The 18726-nt window shown below is 36.4% G+C and overlaps 1 protein-coding gene across 2 annotated transcripts in view; it reads left to right on the forward strand.

Annotated features, from left to right (window-relative positions):
* The first annotated feature begins 215 nt into the window (after nt 1-215).
* LOC111079895 (stromal interaction molecule homolog) overlaps nt 216-18726 on the forward strand; it is a 166860-nt gene continuing 148349 nt past the window's right edge. The window contains exon 1 of one of the 2 annotated variants that reach the window (XM_041594431.1): nt 216-274. The gene's annotated coding sequence lies outside the window, so the exon portion shown is untranslated. Of the gene's footprint in view, nt 519-18726 lie in introns of both variants that reach the window. The other variant, XM_041594430.1, reaches the window with a different exon arrangement.

An 18726-nucleotide genomic window follows, 5' to 3' on the forward strand; every position in this document is an offset into this window, starting at 1 on the left:
TGAGTACTAGGCTTTAATGTCAAATATTGATGGTTGCATATGACAATTATCGAAAAAATACCCCACAGAAACGTGCGAATTAGGAACATCCCAGATTGATGGTGTAAGAACTGGGAAATTTTCGGAACAGACAATCCCAAAAATGGATGGGACTACCAGTGTTTCAACACCAACAGGAATACCATTTATTTTTTTTAATTATCGGAAGTCAACCCGGCCTAAGACTAATGACATTGTTTCTGTAATTTGAGAAAAACACTGGTTGAATATCTAGGTAGTTACATATTTGGATAAATATTATATAGCTTGAGAATATAATCCAATAAAAGAAAACAATAACTAATTATAATAGCAGATTTGTATAAGCTACGAAAGTAAATAGCACTTGTTAAACTCCACCATGTGTTCGACATTGTATTGCATGTTGTATTGAAAATTAAAAATTGAATAAACGTTTGTATTAATTTAATCGTGTCATTACACCAGTGTCGAAGCAGATATGCAATAGTAATATTCATGTATGTATATAGATGTATGTACACAAAAATATTCATATTAACGAATTGACATGTTTTTCCGTTGTATGAAAATATGTTATGGAAATATGTACATACAACTTAGTCACAAAAATTGTCGGGTTGGTGTTGATCCTCGGTGCTAAGCTGTTGTGTTCTAAGCACATAAGTTGATCAATATTCAACAGGCAAGAACCATAATACCAGAATTAAAGAAGACGCCGCAGCGGGAAAATCGATCACAAATGATTGCATTGACAAAATTTAAATTGTGCTTAAATATTTTAAATGAACCCAATATACAAATAAAATGACCAGATGGGAAGTGACTCCTTACAGGAGGTTAACAATCGTAAATTAATAACTTAAAATGCCACTTTTCCCAAAAAGATTGCGTTTTGCTTTGCTGCCAACTAACAATGAATTTTTTAAATATTCGATGTAATCAGACAGGGTCCGGTTATCACTTTCACATACAATTTGTGATTTACTTTTCAGAACTGAAGGTTAGGTGGCATTAGTAAAAACGCAAAACTTTTCCGTTTTTTGAACGGCTAAGAATTCCCCGCCGAAATGAAAAGTAAACGGCTTTTTCTACAAAAAAGCGAATCTTAATTGGAAAATGGAAAAATATATGACTGATTGATGCATTGAAATGGATTTGACACCATTACCAGGGCAATTGAGCTTGTGCCCTTTTTATAAACAATTTTTTTTTTAAACTAGCCCCAAAATTGGATCTGAAACGATAAGGAACGTGTGAGTCGCTTCTACGGACGCGACTCTACTTTTATACCCGTACTCAGTCAATATATAAAGTTGTAAGCTTATGATTTATGTAGAATTTTAAAATATTCTAAATTTTTTTTTTTTTGCTACATCTGTTATCTTCATCTACAATGTCGATTGCACATCTAAAATGTAAATACATACACAATGTAGATTCTTCATCTTCTACGCAAAGGTCGCGCATTGCAGAGGACAGAGTGTGTGCCAGCGAGAAAGTGAATGAGTAGCAGCGCCGAAGGAAGCGGGGGGAGCACCTGAAAATTAATTTCTTTATTCTGGCTATAATAATGATCCGATCTGATTCAGATTCGGCAATCTGGTAGATATGGTCATTCTCTACGATACTGCGATACGATACTTTTTTGGTATCTTTAAATTTGTGGCTGCCACAGATTTTCGTGCTTTGTGGGGGCGGGACGAAATTTTGAAATACACTTGTATCACATAAGTCCGGAAACAAATTTTTGTTACTCTAGGTGTTATAGTCCCTGAGGACTATGCGCTCAACAAGACGGACGGACAGACAGACATGGCTATATCGACTCGGCTTTTGATGCTAATCAAGAATATATATACTTTATGGGGTCGGAAACATTTTCTTCTCTGCGTTACACACATCCACTTTTACCACAAATCTAATATACCTCTTAACTCTTTTTGAGTACGGGTATAATTACAAAATTGAACTTTTTCTTCCCGCTGTGGACCAAAATGACTTTTTCTGATAAATTTCTGGATTTTAAATTTTTTAAATTATATATTTTTGTATGGTTTAGTTTTTTTTTTAAGAATTTTTTAAATTTGGTATTTTTTCTAATGCTTTTGTTCAGAGGTAGTGCTTCTATTTTTAACATAACTTAGGTGGCTTATATCTGGTTGCATAGAACTTTGCAGTTCTGCAAAACGGACAAATGCAGCTATAAGTTTGAAAACCTTATTTTACCACCATTACACATTAAGCTGGTACTAATGAAAACTTTTGTTAAAGTAATGGATAAGTAAGGTGAATCGACGAGTTACCTAAAAACTTTTTTCCACGTGTCGCTGGCAAAGTTATAGAATGCGTATTTGATGGCCCCCAAATTCGAACACTACTTAAAGATGATGGATTTGAAAAAATTGTATCTACGAATGTAAAAGCAGCCTGGAACTCATTCCGACTCGTTACAACACATTTTCTTGTAACAGCAAGAGTGATGATTACTTTAATATCGTTCAAGACCTAATTGAGAGCTATGAAAAAATTGGAGTCACTAAAAATCTATTTCCTGCACTCCCACTTAGACTTTTTCCGGCAAACCTAAGGGACGTTAGTGATGAACACGGAGAGAGATTTCACCAAACAAATAAAAACTATGGAACGACGGTATCAAGGTGTTTGGAATGAGAATATGTTGGGCGACTATGTGTGGACTCTCATTAGGGAATCTGATTCTAATGACAAATGAAGACAGCCAAGTTACCGTTTTAGAAATAGTAAAAAGCAGTAACAAACCCAATTCATTACTAATCTTAAAAATATTGTAGTAACATAACACTTGAATAAAAAATTCTTTATTTTATTAAAACTTACTGAAAATTACTGATGGTTGTTTGGGTTAATACATGAAATCTTATATCTTAGCTACTTATGGGAAGTTGGACCAGCAACTTACCGGACGGTATTTTTTCAGGTAAAATGAGTTTTGAGTCGTTTTGTTCAAACGACATATTAAACAAAGCCTAGTTAATGCGCCAAAATCAAAAATTCATGCCAAGAAATATTTTTTTTTGACTTCCTTAGTTTTTTAAGTCAAAATTTTGGCAAAAAACACCGCAAAAATATTATAAAATTTGAATTTGAAAGCTTAATATCTTCCAGACGTTAAGCTTCACCTATAAAGTGTCTGGGTCGAATTTAAAGCTGAATTTGTCAGCTTGTCAGAACAGCAAAGTTCTATGCAACCAGATATAAGACACTTAAGTTATTTGAAAAATAGAAGCACTACCTCTGAAAAAAACATGAAAAAATACCAGATTTTAAAAAATTCTTAATAAAAAACTAAATTTAAAAAAAAACATAATTCTCAAAAAAATTGTAAATCCCTACATCTATCAGAAAAAGTCATTTTGGGCCACAGCGAAAATGTGTCGACTAGTGTTATTAGAATAAGCTGTGATCAAAATAATAGTAGTGCCAATAAGACTTTTAATATATCCTTAATAAAAGGACTTGCGATCACTTCACAAAAAGATTTTTAATTTTTTTAGAGACTACGTTAATTGCAGATTGGAAAAGAAGAAACTTAAGTCAAATCATCAATATTTATAGAAAAACGAGAAGGAACGTGTGAGTCGCTTCTGGGGACGCGATTCTACTTATACCCGTACTCAGTCAGTATAGACATTTTTGAGCTTTAATTTTTTAGAATTAAAAAAAAAGAACATTTTACATTTTTTTGCTACATCTGCTATCTACATCTACATATACTATGTATATTCTGCATCTAACATGTAGATTATACATGTACCATTTAAATTCTACATCTCCTCCGCTAGGGGTTGCTCGCGCACTGAACGCGGCAGAGTGTGCGAACGAGAAAGAGAATGATTAGCGTTGGCTGGGGTGGCGGGGAAAGCAACTGAAAAATATTTTCTTCATTCTGGCTATAATAATGATCCGATCTGTACCAGATACCGACAATCCTGTAGATATGGCCATTCTCTACGATACTGCGTTTTTACTTTTCTGGTATCTTTAAAATTGTGGCTGCCACCGATGTGGTGGCGAAAGGGGGCGTTGCGAAATTTTGAAATACACTTCTAGCTGTGTGATATCACATGAGTCTGGAAATAAAATTTGGTTGCTCTTGCTCTTATAGTCTCTGTTATTGTGTAATTTTTTGTTCCTTCGGTTTCATACGGTACATAAACCGTCTACAGTTTATCGTCGCAACTAGCACTCGAACCATTTGAACTGCGGAGTGGGTTTCCTTTCGTTAAGCAAGTTAAGATCTGAACACACGTCAACTGTTATCAATATTCCAGGTACTGTTTGGTCTTTGGTAAACGAGTCTAATACCCTGGTTAAATTGTCACGACATGACTTTATCGACGGCTTGCTAGACCTATCCCTGTCTCAAGTCAACCATGTGAAAAATTCCTTGGGTCGATTGCTTGATCTGTGCTTTGTCTCGGATCCGACCATAGCGTTGCTAACCCGAGCCCCTCCGCGCATTATACCTGAAGACTCCTACCCCCCCACATTCGAAGTGTCGGTCGATATTGGACCTACTGTATTGGATCGAATTGTGCACTGACGTTATTTATTATTTTTGTCCTATTATATCTGGGAAGCCTCATTGGTTTACCAAAGAGTTATCCGGTCTAAAAACTTAAAATCAAGACTTAATAAAATATTTCAAGAAAATCAAGACAATAAAATATATCAAGAAGTTGGTTCTCTGTCTCTCTCTCGCTATGTAATAGCTCGGTCAAATTTCTCCGTTTTTAACGTTCAGTGCTATCAAAACTACCTATATCGATGCAGGATACGTTTTCCATCCCCGCTATCATTTCTCCATTTGTCAGCAAACAATGATCAGGCAATTGCCAATCTTTTTGCCAAATTTTTCCAAACAACCTATTCTCATGAAAGCTACTCTGGTTAGCCGAATCCATACAGTTTACCAAGGTCGAACGGCATTTTCAGTCCCGTGTTAAATGAAAGCTCTCTGCTGTACGATCTTTGACTAAGCCGGTGTATTCACCAGGTACTGACGGAGTTCCCGGCTGTGTACTCAGGAACTTTGCCGACACTCTGTGTGGACCCCTGCTTAAACTACTCACCCTACCCATTAATTCTTCCTGCTTCCCCCCAATCTAGAAGGAATCTTTTATTATTCCGCTCCATAAGAAAGGTAGCAATTCTGATGAAAATAATTATAGAGGTATATCTAAGTTATCCGCTATTCCTAAAATGTTTGAGAAAATTTTAACTCTGCATTTGCAACATCTCGGCAAATCTCCAGCTCAGAAGGAATTTTTAAGGCGACGATCAAAAACCACAAATTTACTATAGTTCAACTCTCTTACCATTAAAGGCTTCCAAGGTAACTTGCAGACGGAAGTTATTTACACTGATTTCAGTAAAGCATTCGATTCTGTAACCCTTCTAGCACAAAAACTTGGCCTTTTAGGGTTTCCGCCTAATCTTTTGAGATAGATTTCTAGCTACCTTCGTTCTAGGTCTCAAAGAGTCCTCATCAAAAACTCCTTCTCTTCACCTGTTAAGGTTACTTCTGGACTACCACAGGGCAACCATCTCGGCCCCCTTCTTTTCACACTCTTTATTAATGACGTGCTTTCAGTATGAACAAACTCTCGAACACTTATGTATGCGGATTGTGTTAAACCCTGTGTCCAGTATAAGGACATTTTATTTTACTGTCGATTGCAATCCGATCTCAATAACTTTCTGTCATGGTGTTGTGCAAATATGTTACACCTAAATGCCTCGAAATGCAATGTAATGACATTTCATCGTCCAGCCCATTTTTGCCTCCTTACACCCTCTGCTGTGGTTCTCTTGAAAGAATTACCTTGGTTGATCATATTGGTGTTACACCAGACCCCACGTTAAAGTTTTCTGAACACATTTCTACCATGGTACATGGTACATCAGGACCGTATAGAATCAGTCCAGAAAACTTTTTTTGCTCTGCGTGGTCTTAACTGGGATGCAAGTGTGAGACTGCCATCTTACCCTCGTAATTGCTTTTAATAAATCTTCCAACCCTAGTTATGTAGTTGTAGAAAAAAGCTTGGTGTGATTTTTATGCACAACCTGATCAAGGTTGACGTAGATAGCCCTGACTTGTTGAGCCGCATAAACTTCACGATTCCTATTAGATACACTAAAAACTGTATTCCTTTGTTCCTTTCAATTTGTAGATCGATTTATTCCTTGCCTGAACCGGATAGGGTCTTATGCTCGGACTATAACTCTACCATACGACTCTACCATATAATATCAACCACTAATTCCCTGCCTATTCTTAAATCACTAAAACTAACATACCTCTCCTGTTATTAGTATTATTATTATTATTAGTATTATTTATTAGGTATCTTTGCATGTTTGACTCTTTAGTTGTGTTAGCTCCAACTTTCTTCGAATATTAGTCTAACACCTTTCCTTCTTTTTCGCGATCGGCTTATGTCATGTCATTTATGTCATTTTCATTTGTGGGGGGTATGGAGGAAATTTGGTGCATTTTTAACGAGGCTTGTAGGTTGATCCGCATCCTCATTTTCTTGGATACCCAGGGGACTGGGCACCTAGAAAAGCTTTAAGCTTTTTTTAGTTACTGTATGCACAGGTTGCTGATGTCGGCAATTATTTCATTGTGGCAGTTAAGGTTCTTGTCTGCCTCTATAGTGGAGAGGCTATCCGTGCTGATCGTAAATATACCAGGGTTTTCATTTGCGAATGTGCAGGCTTTACGAATGGAGTAAGCCTCTGCAATGAATTATGAGGAGTACTGAGGTAGAATGCCTCTTGCGATAATGACATTTTCGCTGTTAACCACGGCAAAGCCGGTACCAGTACTGTTTTTCAATGCATCAGTGTATAGCCAGTAAGGGTGCTTTTTGCAAGACTCTTCCAAGAAAAGTTTTCTGAAAACGACGATCGTTGTATTTTATTTTATTTTTTTTTTTTGGTAAAGTTGGAGGTTGCGGGACGAATTCCGTAGCTTCCATGGAGAAAAGCAAAGTCGGTTTTATATGTCTCTGGGGGTTGTAGTTTTGTGATCTTCCCAGATCATGGCGCAACGTCGTTTGGTTGACGTTACTTATGTTTACGTTTAGAATTCATGGCATTCGTGAAATATTTGTTTATTATATGGTTGGTCGATGACGAGAGTTTTGGAAGCAGTCTGAAGGTGGTTTCGTATAACCTGTGTGGGATGGACGGAAGGCCTGCTTCTGCTAAGATACATTTTGTTGGCGATGTGGGGAAGGCGTTTATGCTGCGGCACACGCAATTGTGGTACGGTACTTGGATCTTTCTTATGTTTGTAGCTGCACTCCATCTGAAAATCGAAAGTCTGTAGTCGATTTTGGCAAGTATAAGGGGTCTTTTTTATGACTATGTTTAGTCTAAATTCTAATTGTAATCTTATTTGAGAACCCTGTGAGATGGCATTATGAAGTGCAACTGGAGGAGAGTGAATGCGGCATGAATGCTTTTACTGCGTTAAATGCCTTAGGACCCACCCCCCAAAGTGCAAGGTCATCAAGGACGGCATGGACACCTACACGATCAAACGCTTTTTCAAAATCTGTTCCTAGTAAGGAGACAGGATTTTTTGAGGAAAGGGCGTCTCTGACACCAAATGTTGAATTTTTAGTAACTTGGCTGTGGGTTTCCTGTCGTTATACTACATTAGTCTGCGAGCAATGATTTTAGTTTGCCAAGGTAGCAATGAAATTGGCCTATAACTATCAGTCTCGTGCGTAGGTTTATTTAGCTTAGGAACAGGGACATTGTCTAAAATTAAGTTGTATTTGTTAATAAGCTTCGCTTAACATTGGGGCGTACCCTCTTTAGAAATGGATATGAGATCCTGTCTACTCCTGAAGTTTTACCCTTCGTTTGGGATAAGGAAGCTTCGAGTTTGATCAATGTTATAGAATTGTCAAGGTATCTGGCTGAGGATGAGGCAGATAATGTGGTGGGAGTATATTTAATAGAAAGGCTAACAATTTTATTGTATAAATAACACTCCTCGAAAAAATTGAACTTTTTCTTTCCGCTGTGGACGAAAATGACTTTTTCTGATAGATTTTGGGATTTTAAAACTTTTGTACTACTTTTTTTTATGGTATAATTTTTTTTACAGAATTTTTAAAATCTTTCATTTTTTTACATGGTTTTTTTCAGTAGTGCTTCTATTTTTCACATAACTTATAGTTGCATGAAAATGCAGCTAAAAAGCCGACACTTTAAAGCTGCAGCCTGGAGCTTTAAGCTTTCAAACTCAACATCATCATCATCATTTTTTGCGGTATTTTTTTTTTTTTTTTTTTAATTTTGACTTTTAAAACTCAGGAAAAGTAGAAAAAAAAATTCTTCGCCAACATTTTTAGTTTAAGATAGACCAATTAAAAATTAAAAATTTTTTAACTCCGAAATCTATAAGAAAAACTGGTTTTGGGCCACAGCCTAAATGTCGTGTTGACTTTGGTCTTTGGAATGGTTTGACCATGGTGTGGCTAGTGCTTCATCAATATCCGTAGATGTACTTATTAATAGGTTTATCGTTGACTAAAATAATTTTCTTTGTAATTGTTTGTCGTGTTTGTAGTGTTTAAGCGATTTTCATTTTAAGTTTTTTGCTTCTCTTTTGAAGAGAGCATTGGCTCTCTTGTATGCTTCGTGAATTGCAAGAGTAGGTGATACAACTTGTCCCAGTCTGCTTTATCAGTTTTGTATTTGGAAGTTGATTTATAATTTTCTGTTTCAATCTGCGTGGTAAAAGAAGTAGTGATCGGAAAGTGATCGCTTCCGTAAAGTTAGTTTTCAATTGATTTCGGGATTTAAAATTTTTTGTTGTACTTTATTATTTTTTTTATGGTGTAATTTTTTTTTAAAGAATTTTTAAAATCTGGTATTTTTTTCTTGGTTTTTTTCAGAGGTAGTGCTTCTATTTTTCACATAACTTTAGTATCTTATATCTGGTTGCATAGAAGTTTGAAGTTCTGAAAAGCTGACAAGCGCAGCTATAAATCCGACCCAGACTTTATGTATCTGCAGCTTAACACCTAGAAGATATTAAGCTTTCAAATCAAATTTCTTCATTTTTTGCGATATTTATTTATTTTTTTTTGAAATTTTGACTTTAAAAACTCGGGAAAAGTCGAAAAACAAATTATTCTTGGCCAACATTTTTAGTTTTAGATAGACGCATTAATTAGGCGTCGTTTAAGGTATTGCTCATTAGAATTTATGGATAAACGGTCAATTTGAAGCCGTTTGACCAAAACAGCTCAAAAATAATTTTACCTGAAATTAATGCTTTTTTTTCACATAACTTAAGTATCTTATATCTGGTTACACAGAACTTTGAAGTTCTGAAAAGCTGCCAAATGCAACTATAAATCGTAATTTCATCATTTTTTTGCGGTATATTTTTTTTTTTTTTAAATTTTGACCTTAAAAACTCGGGAAAAGACGAAAAAAAAATAATTCTTGGCCAACATTTTTGGGTTTAGATAAACTACAGATAGGTGGGTGGGCGACCCATCGTTTAAGACGGTGGGGTTGGCTTAGAGAGAAAGTTTTCGATTTTTTTTCCACTAGTGAGCTCCACGGAGAGGTGTTGTAACAGGTGTTGATTAAAATCTTTGGTTTTAATGCTAACTGCAATGCGTTGCAGAGGATTTGAGCTAATAGGGATTTGATAAGGCGTTTGCTACAGTTGGTAAGTATTTGTAACAATCCGCTATGCTCAGCTTTTCGTAAATTTTTGCGATTAAGATTTTGGGACAATTCGTACGAATTGAAATTGTTGCCGGTTTTCGTAACTTTTTGTTATCGATAGTGTTTCATTTCAAATTTATCTTGAAAAAATCTTGTTTTTTTTGGAAATTGAAATATTTTAGTTAAATATGCCATCGTTTTGGCAATCGCATTATATTATGCCTAGTTATATGAAAAGAAATGGAGAAAACTTAATTTGTTTGCTCATTAAGCATTATTTTTTTGCGGAAAAAACCACCACTGCAACCAGCATGATAAATACTATAGGAACTCTGCTTCATCAATTTTAATAGTAAACGAGAAGGAACGTGTGAGTCGCTTCTGGGGACGCGACTCTACTTATGCCCGTACTCAGTCAGTATAAGTATGAGTATGAGCTTATAATTTTTTAGAATTTTAAAATAAAAAAAAAAATTTTACACTTTACATTTTTTTGCTACATCTGTTTTCTACATCTACATGTATATTTTACATCTAACATGTAGATTATGCATGTACCATTTAGATTCTACATTTCCCCCGTGAGGGGTTGCTCGCGCACTGAACGCGGCAGAGTGTGCGAGCGAGAAAGCGAATGAGTAGCGTGGTCGTTGGCAGGAGGGGGGCGGGGGAAACCACTGAAAATTAATTTCTTCATTCTGGCTATAATGATCCGATCTGATTCAGATTTGGCAATCTGGTAGATATGGTTATTCTCTACGATACTGCGTTTTTAGTTTTATCGTATATTTAACAATGTGGCTGCCACAGATTTTCGTCCTTTGTGGGGGCGGAAGGGGGCGGGGCGAAATTTTGAAATACACTTGTAGCAGTGTGATATCACATGAGTCTGGAAACAAAATTTGGTTGCTCTAGCTTTTATAGTCTCTGAGATCCAGGCGCTCATTAAGAAGGACGGACGGACGGACAGACGGGCGGACAGACGGACATGGCTATATCGACTCGGCTATTGATGCTGATCAAGAATATATATAATTTATGGGGTCGGAAACGTTTCCTTCTCTGCGTTGCACACATCCACTTTTACCACAAATCTAATATACCCCTTAACTCTTTTTTGAGTACGGGTATAAAAAGTGGATTGCTGAATTTCGATGTGGCTGAACAAGCGCAAACGATGCCATCCAACATCCTGGACGCCCAGCTAAGGTTAGCTACTCGAACCAATTGGAAAATTTTCACTACACCGTGTTGGCTGATCGGATATTGAAAGTTTTCATTTTAAATGATAATTTTGCGTAGGAATGGCTCCACATTTGCTCACAATCGACAAAAATTCAGGGTTGCAGAAATGTGCAGTTTCCATGGCAAAAATACATGAATCGGACTACGAATTGCAGCCTCACCCTCTCTAGCGACTATTTCTTGTTTTCAACCCTGAAGAAATGGCTTGGCAGAAAAGTTTTGATTCCAACGACTTCAACAAGCAATTGGAAACAAATTGGAAAAATTGGCTAAATTGACTAAGTTAAAAGAACCAATGCACAGTGGGCGGAAATGCCGTTTTTGGCATTAGCCTAACCGGTAAAGCTAGAAAGTTTCAACTTGGCATATTGGCTGTTCGAATTAATTTTGTGACCGATGCGAACACGCCTTCTCCACGTCCAACATTCAAAATTTGCACCAAATTACAATTTTTTTTAGTTTTTGAGTGTTACTTCACAAATAAAATTTTTCCACTGGATCATTTTTAATTTTTATTTTTCAATACACAAAAATTTTTAATTATTATGATGTTTTTTTTCAGAGGTATTGCTTTTTTTCACATAACTTAAATATCTTATAGCTTGTTGTAATAAACTTTATCATTCTGAAAAGCTTATAAATGCAGCTATAAATTGAACCCGAAATTTTTGTAGCTGTAGCTTACCGTCTGGGAAATATTATCAAATGATCAAATATCGACCATGTCCGAATAAATTAGATTAAAGTTGTTAACTCTACTTAAATATACATACAAAAACACACACTACAACATTAACAATATTAGCAACCCCGCGCAATCCTACTACATTTACTCCATCAAAGATAACTATTTTAGGTTAGGTTAGAAATAAAACATCTGCCAACAAAAAAATTAAAATCAGAACGAAACAAAACAGCATTTAACTGAAGCATTCTTAACTATATTCTTAATACCTTGATGTAAATTATCCATATTATATAATGTTGTTTGGTTGTTTTAGATGGAAATCGTTAACCTTCAAACGTTACCAATATTTACAGCCAAAAACAATAAAAATTTTGACAAGCTCAAATATCTAACTTTAAAGGGCTAACAAAAAGCCGAGAAGCGCCAAAAAATAGGTTTTTAATTTTTTACGCAGTATGGACATTTATTTAAAGGGAGTAATAATAAAACTATGATTACAACTTAACATTAACGTTAATGCCAAAACGCGGCATTTCCGCCCAATCTAATATTAGATATTTTTATCTTATCCCGCCCTTCTCTGCGCTGCTGACGCTACTTATTCTCTCGCCCACACTCTGCGGAGAAGCTGTATAATTTACATTTTAGATGTATAATCTACATTTTAGATGGATATGATGACAGATGTAGCAAAAAAATATAATGTAAAATGTAAAATATTTTAAAACTTTTAAATTTAGATCATAAGCTTACAAATTTATATACTGACTGAGTACGGGTATAAAAGTAGAGTCGCGTGCACAGAAGCGACTCACAACATTCCTTCTCGTTATATACCTGGTACTGGAAGAGTTTAGTGCTATATTCGATTTGTGATCGAAGTAGATGGGTGTAAGTCACAGAAGGAAACGTTTTCGACGTTTGCCATAAAGTATATATATTCTTAATCAGCATCGAAAGCCAAGTCGATATAGCCATGTATGGCTGTCCGTCCGTCCGTGTTTTCTGACGCCTAGTTCTCAGAGACCATAAGAGCTAGAGCAACCAAACTTTGTGTGCCGACTCATTTGATATCACACTGAATTAAGTTGGTTTCAAAATAATGCAGCGCCCCCGCAAAGGACGCCAGAATGAATGAATGAATAATTTGCACTGGCTACCCTACCAGCGCTGCAGTTCACACAATCTGCCTCGAGCTGTGTGCGCCCTCAGGTGGAGGAGAACGATCTAGAACGGTGTGAAAAGAAAGAAAGAGACACAAATTTAGCAGAACTAAAAACAATAGCGGAGAAATGGAAACAAATAAAATATTCTAAAATATGACCGACCTGAGTATCGGGTATAAAAGTAAACGCGCCTCACAACGTTCCCCCTCGTTATACCCGTGCTCAAAAAAGAGTTAAGGGGTATATTGTTTTTGTGGTAAAAGTGGATGTGTGCAACGCAGAGAAGGAAACGTTTCCGATCCCATAAAGTATATATTTTCCTGATCAGCATCATTAGCCGAGTCGATATAGCCATGTCCGTCTGTTCGTCTTGATGAGCGCCTAGATCTCAGAGACTATAAGAGCTAGAGCAACCAAATTTTGTTTCCAGACTCATGTGATATCACACTGCTATAAGTTTATTTCAAAATTTTAAAGATACGATAAAACTGAAGACGCAGTATCGTAGAGAATGACCATATATACCAGATTGCCGAATCTGAATCAGATCGGATCTTAAATATAGCCAGAATGAAGAAATTCATTTTTAGTTGCTTCCCCCGCCTACTTCAGCCAGAGACCCGCTACTCATTTTATTTATCGCTCGCACACTCTGCCTCGTTATGTACACGAGCGCCCGCTGGCGGTGAAGATGTAGAATCTAAATGGTACATGTAAAATCTACATGTTAGATGTACAATATGCAGTGTAGATGTAGATAACAGATGTAGCAAAAAAATGTAAAATGTTTTTAAATTCTACATAAATCATAAGCTCAAAAATTTATATATTGCCTGAGTACGGGTAGTAGAGTCGCGTCCCGATAAGCGACACACGTTCCTTCTGGTTTTTTAGTTACTGTTAAAAAATGAACGATTGGTGAAAACCAAGAAGTTAAGCTGAGATTGATATATATATTTAACTAGTTCGCAAAAACATTTGCAAGTTTTTTACTGCTAATAACTGATTAATGACGATATGAATGGTTTAAATGTACAGTTGTGTTCAATGAAATACTACTACTAACACTACTTTGAAAACACTTTTTGAGATATTTCTAGTCTTTCAAATTGAACAAAGTGAACAAAAACCTTTACGAAAAGCCTGGAATGTAAGCATTATAAACTCGAAGAAACCCCTTTACATTTGCATTCCATCTTCTTGTTTTTCATGACTTAAGACAACTACCAATGATATCTGCTGTTCAATGAAATAGTAGTGCTGGGTTAAATTAATTTTAAAAAGAAAAACCAAGAAAATTAATTTAAATAAGTCACCACCCGTAAGCTCAATTTGGTTATCGCATAATTTGATGAAAGAAAGTTTTAGACATAGCGGTACTTTTGATTTTGAAGCGTTGAAGAAATCATTGCTCGGTCCAGAAGAGTATAACTAAGAGTTAGACTATAAACTTGAGGCAGAAGGTATAATGGGATTGAAAACTAAGTTGTATGCTCTCCCATTATTGTATTTAAGCCAATTAACTATAAGAAGTAGTCTGTTAATCAATTTTGTATGCGTAAAACTTATTTTTTAGAGGGTGGTCGGCGATGGTCGACGGCAAGACCATGCCTTCAATATCCTCAAAAATTATGAAAACAGCTTTATTTCGCTCTGCCAGTGATGTGACAGTTTGTACTCGGTTGATTACACATTATTTCAATGCAAGAAGTGCCAGAAGGCTCCGCGTTTGTGTCTGAGGGTACATGGGTGCACGACTTCAGTTTGGAAAAACGAATGTGGAATGGCCTGTGTCACAGTGACAAAAATACTTTTTACTGATGATAGTAAGGTTGTATTATTTGGTACGATAGACTCAAAAGAATATGTTTGGCATTCACAGAAATCCGATTACCAACTAAAATCATGAAAAATATAGCATTGGGCATGCTAGGCTAAGCCTTATGGGGCCCAGCTCATACATATGAGCTAGTACTTTCTAGCCTGGCGTTTGAGTATAGTATGGTTTTGAGCAAAACTGTGAATGTAGGCATACTTTAGAATACATTACATTCATATTACAGTTGAAAAATTCCTGTTAAAAGGATCTTTTAACCGGATAATGACTTGAAACACCCAGAAAAGCTCGCTAGGAATTGATTTTTATCGGAAAAGATCGACGTTTTGCCATGGCCAACTGTCCAACTGGATATTAATCTAATCGAAATCTTATGGGAAAATACCAAATACATTGTTGCAACTGCAAATCCGTCAAGCAGAGCAAAGTTTTAACAAGTGGTTCAAGGATTATTGGCTCAAATCCTATTGAAGCGTAGGCAACAGATTAATGACCCATGTTCGGCCGGTGCAAGTTCGCAATGAAAACCAAATTGATTAAAAACTAAATATTAAAGATCAAGAAACATGAAGAACATAAAATATATGTTTTTATTTGAGTTTCGTTGTTTATTTTAATTTTCTAAAAAAACAGTACTATTTCATTGAACAGCATATTTTATGGGTATTCGGCTTATATCACGTAACATAAGAAGATGGATTTTTGGATGGATATGGATATTTCTTCGGTTTTCTAATGCTAGCAGTCCAGTCTATTTAAAAAGGTATCATTTGTTCAAGTTGGATAACTGGAAACGTCTCAAAAAGAGTTTTGAAAGTGATGAGGTGCGGCACTACTATTTCATTTAACACAACTGTATATGCAATAGGTTTCATCGAATTATCCAACTCATATAGCAATTTTTAATTTTCTTGCTTAAATTTTTGTTGTAAAATTCGAAAAAAACCTCTAAAAAATTGTTTTAAACAAAAATTAAAACTTTAATATTACTATCAGACCCAAGATAAAAAATTTAACGGGTGTCCCGTTTAAATTAAAAAAAAATGCTTGGCTCAACTTATTATACATACATAGCTTATCGTCGTATATCATCGTATACATACATAGCTTATCGTCGTGCTTGCTCTGCTGCCCAGTCTCTCATCTATCTTGGGCTCTCACTACTACTTTTTCTTATCTCTGCACCGTGATTCCACAGCTGACGATGTCTGTCTATTATCTGCAGTGCAAAGAAATGCGAATTTGGTGACACCATTACCGTCGATTCCTACCTCAGCTGCTGACTTTGCCATAATTTCTGGGGGGGTCATATGAAAATGTGCTTATATCAAACGTATGGGTCTCTCCTGGGCATGTTTGGCCTGCCGGAAGATTGAGTCGGAAATGCGTACCATCATGAGAAAAACCAGGAATGGTGTCCAAGATTTGCGGAAAAAATTCAATGCTCTCAACGAGAAGTTTTTTACCTTGGAATCGCAGCTTACAGGCCTCAAACTCTTGACCGAATCACCAAGGTATAAAATCCCGAACAATACTTGTTGCTGGTCATACCTAGTGGAGCACCTGCCTCTCACCTACAACCAACGGATTCATTTTTACTCAAAGTGGTCAGCCTTCGCCGATGGAAGTCAATCCGCCGTCAGAGCCTCCAGCCTTTTTTACGCCTAACGGCCTTAACTATTTCTTCAGCTCCAGCACCGAGACTTTTAAGAGTAGCTCCACCAGATCGCTTTTCTGGATTACCACACAGGGCAGTGATTTCCCGCAAATCAATCTTTGTCTCTCGTCTCATGCCACAAGTCACAACGGAAGATGTCCAACTGCATATTTTCTCTTATCTCAAAGCACCTTCTGAGGACTACCTTATAACTACATTGAGTTTTACACATAAGCGTAGTATTTCTTCGTTAAAAATTCTTTTTCCTGATTCACTTCTCTTCAGAGCCATGGAACCGTCTGCATGGCCTGGGCATACTTATATGCATGAATTTCTTCCAAGAGATTCTACCCAGAGTCACTGTTCTTAAGATCTAAAAAAAACTAAGAAACCATTTCTCCATCCAATATCAGAACGTCTTCTAGGTAAATTGACCAAAATACATACGGATAGTGCCTTTTTTTATTTTGACGCTATCGCTATAACTGAAACCTGGCTTAGCTTCTCCGTCTCCGATCATTTTTTATCTATTTATCTTTTTGACCTGTTCATATATTCCGCTTAGATCTGATGGCGTTGTTTATTTAAACCACCTTTCTGCCATACATGCTGTGGTTTCTGCTTTAGGTTGTGCTGATAAGATCATAGTAATGTGTGATTTTAACATACCATTTTTTTCTTGGCAGCAAGATGAATCAAACTTGTTGCTACCTGGTAGTCAACATGATTTTGGTATAACTGATAATACCAAAAATTCTTTTCAAAACGTTAGTCTATCGCGTTCCCTCCTTCCCTTCATTTACTATATAAAACTGAATCTTCAGCTCAAGGTATTGCAAATTTATTTGTCACCTTTCAATCGACGTACTCATCGCATACGGCCGATCCACCCCTTATCCATACCATCTACCTCATGCAAACAACGTTTTTCTTCCTTTCTTCGAAAAAAGCGCAGTCTCTTTCTCTGCGGGTCCAGATAAAGTTTCGAGCTGCATTCTAAAATATTGTGCTCAAGCCCTATCTCAACCTTTGACCTTCCTTTTAAATATATTTTTGGAGCGCTCTCGCCTCCCCGTGATTTGGAACGAATTCTACCTTCTTATTCATCTTCATAAAAAGGAGTCCAGAAAACTACCGCGGTATTGCAAAGCTATCTACTATTCCAAAGCTGATCGAGCAACTTGTTACTCGTCAATTGCAACACGCATTCTGTAGCTTAATATCCCCGTCGGAACATTGTTTTTGTAGACATCGATCAACATCGAATAACCTTCTATAATTCTCGTCTCTAATCAACCGGCGCTATCAAAGGTGCTTGCAAACGGATGTAATTTTCACAGATTTCAGCAAGGCTTTCGATTCTGTTTATCATATTTTGCTGATCCATAAGCTATCCTCATTAGGTTTTCCTACAAATCGGGTACATTGGATATCGTCGTATCTGTCGAACCGCACACAGCGTGTTTTGTTTACTAATGTTTTGTCAAATGTCGTTAATGTAACCTAAGGTGTTCCTCATTGAAGTCATTTAGGTCATTCTGCACTCAACTACATTAATGTACGCTGATGACGTTAAAATCTGTTTTTCCTTTTCTGATTGGTACTCGCATACAACTTGACCTTGATGAATTAAACATGTGGTGTTCGAATAACTTTTTTTGCACCATTCTACATGCAAAGTTTCGCCGACCTCCTCATTTGTTCCCCCCTATTCTCTAGGACATCATGTTCTGGATCAAATTTTAAAATCCAATGACCTAGGAGTGCTCTTCGATCACACGCTATGTTTTAACAGCCATATTGCTTTAACGGTGAACAAAGCAAGGGGAGTTTTAGCGTTAACCAAGCGCTGGTCAAAGGAGTTTGATGATCCGTGTGTCACTAAAACTTTGTACGTCTCTTTAGTACGTCGGATATTGGAGTATTGTTCTTTTGTGTGAGGACCACACATACAAAGAGCAATTTTTAATCTTCGCAGTTCCATCTAGACCAACTCGTACTTTCCGGCCTATCCGATTACCCTTATGTATATCTAACTACGCCCAGCATGAACCGTTCCGTGTTTTATGTAATAGTTATAATTCCCTTTACCATATTATATCCCCTGAAATATCCCTAAACATCTTATTACATAATATTTACTATCATCTAGATCTAGCGAATTTTTAATATTATTTTTTTCTCTTTTATCTTTATTTATTCTTAGTTTTTTTGTCCCAGTCCATAATAAGGAGTCCATAATTAGCAGATAATTGTTAATAAATACCCTAAAAAATAAAAATAAACGTGAATGAACGTGTGAGTCGCTTCTGGGGACGCGACTCTACTTATACCCGTACTCAGTCAGTATTTACATTTTTGAGCA

Source organism: Drosophila obscura, unplaced genomic scaffold (assembly GCF_018151105.1).
Source record: "Drosophila obscura isolate BZ-5 IFL unplaced genomic scaffold, ASM1815110v1 contig_26, whole genome shotgun sequence".
Taxonomy (NCBI): Eukaryota; Metazoa; Arthropoda; class Insecta; order Diptera; family Drosophilidae; genus Drosophila; species Drosophila obscura.